Below are 1,806 nucleotides of genomic sequence, written 5' to 3'. Positions count from 1 at the left end.
GAATAAAACTATGATGTAAATAGCATATAGATACCCCACAAATGCAGATAAAAGTAGGTTATGGGAAAAGGGGGAAGAGAGAAACAGGAAAATAGTGGAATAAAGTATACCTTCCAGGTGGGAGAGGAAATGGCAGCACAGCCAGTGGAGGTGAAGCAAGGGGAGCCTGCAACTAAAGAGTTGAGAGCGTTATCACATGGTGACTGAGCCTGATTGTAACGGGAGCATAGAGGTGCCGATCCTGTCTTACCTGCGTTGGTGTAGAAGTGGGTGTCCTGTGGTGGAGTCAGCTGTGTGCAGTGGTGGCCGTGGGTTCTTTTATGTGCGACCGTAGTAATAGCTGCGCCCACTTCCTGTATGGGAGTGGAATGCAGTGAGGCTAATGGAACGCACGCCTGCGCATTTGTGTTTAACGTCGCGCATGTGCAGAACGGAGAAAAGGCTGCGCTCACTTCCTAATGAAAGGGAGTGAGACGCAGCTGGGAAGGGAAGGGAAAAGATTAGGGTTTGGGGATGATGAAAGGGCTTTCTACGGGCAAGGATGGCAAAGGGTGGCAGTGACGGAAAGTCAGGCAGCCTGTCCTGTCCTGTCCTGTCCGTCCGTCTTTTTGTATCATGAATTGGAAAGACTGCAAGGGGGAGGGGAGGTGCTTGGAGGAGGAGGAGTTATTCAGATTAATTGCAGTGGGCGGCGGCTGCAAAAAGCATCATTCTTCTTGTTTTTGCTCTGCAAAACAGCCTTTTCAAGGGTTGGCTTGGGTGACAAAATGTCTTCTGTAGGCGTGGGTTTGTCTCCCTCTCCCTAAGATGTGTCCGGTATAGGCCAGGGTGCCACTCAAGGCCGTAACCAATTCGGGTTATAGCTTCTCGGCCTTTTGGCTAAGATCAAGTGTAGTTTCGGAGGACGCTACCTTGGTCGGTACTGGAAGGTGCCTGGGATTGCACGTCTGCCGGCCTTGAGGAAGTGTGTGCGCCTTCTGGTGACACATAGCCCTCTTGTGCCTGGACGGTTCCCAGGCAACGGGAGGCGATCACCTTTGTTATTTTGAAGTCCTACTGATAAACAGAAAAAAAAAAAAATTAAATCTGTTCTTATCAGTTTAATATCTGATACGTCCCCTCTCTGGGGACCATATATTAAATGGATTTTTAGAACAAGGAGATGGAAAAAATCTTGCTCTGTCCACTCCACGCATTGACCTGGTATTGCAGTACCTCCAGGACCGGTGCACCCCTTCTTAACCCAGTTTCCAAAAGCAGAACTCAATTCACCTGATTCAAATGAGCCCCATTAGTGAATTGAAAGAAAGCAAAAACTTTATATGCACCTCAATTTGGCCAATTCACTTTTCACACTTTCACCCTTTTTTTTATCTTTCACACCTTTTACTTGCTTTATTGATGCAAAAGCTGTGCCAAATAGCAAACTCATCTCCACTCAACTTGACCAACTCTGCTATGTCCCGTGCAGTATCTTATTCTCAGTCTTATCTAGATCATTTGCAATTGAATAGAATAGATCCCTTTTGGACACATTGGATTCAGCTGCTGCAGTGACTGCAGGTGTTAGAAGATGCAGACTTGGCATCAGGTGCTGTCTATCAGATTCCACTCCAATTAAAGCTTCCATTGTTTTTCGGTGTTTTCTTTGAGCAATGATGATGTCTTTAGTGATCTGTTGGCTCCCTCTCCTGGAGGAAGAGTTTGCTTGCTCTTGGACTTTCAAAAAGAGAGGTCATGATAGACATTTAGCTTCTGAGCCCAATTGGGGACAGTCATGGGTGATGAATGTTTTGCAACCTGCTG

At 46.6% G+C, this 1,806-nt stretch overlaps 1 pseudogene; it reads left to right on the top strand.

The window, feature by feature from the left end:
• The first annotated feature begins 1,030 nt into the window (after nt 1-1,030).
• On the top strand, nt 1,031-1,237 carry LOC142270973 (U2 spliceosomal RNA; annotated as a pseudogene).
• The last annotated feature ends 569 nt before the right edge of the window (nt 1,238-1,806 follow it).

This window comes from Anomaloglossus baeobatrachus, unplaced genomic scaffold, assembly GCF_048569485.1.
Source record: "Anomaloglossus baeobatrachus isolate aAnoBae1 unplaced genomic scaffold, aAnoBae1.hap1 Scaffold_3334, whole genome shotgun sequence".
In the NCBI taxonomy this organism is placed as follows: Eukaryota; Metazoa; Chordata; class Amphibia; order Anura; family Aromobatidae; genus Anomaloglossus; species Anomaloglossus baeobatrachus.
The sequence above is the reverse complement of the archived record's forward strand: the minus strand, read 5'-3'. Positions and strand labels throughout refer to the sequence as shown.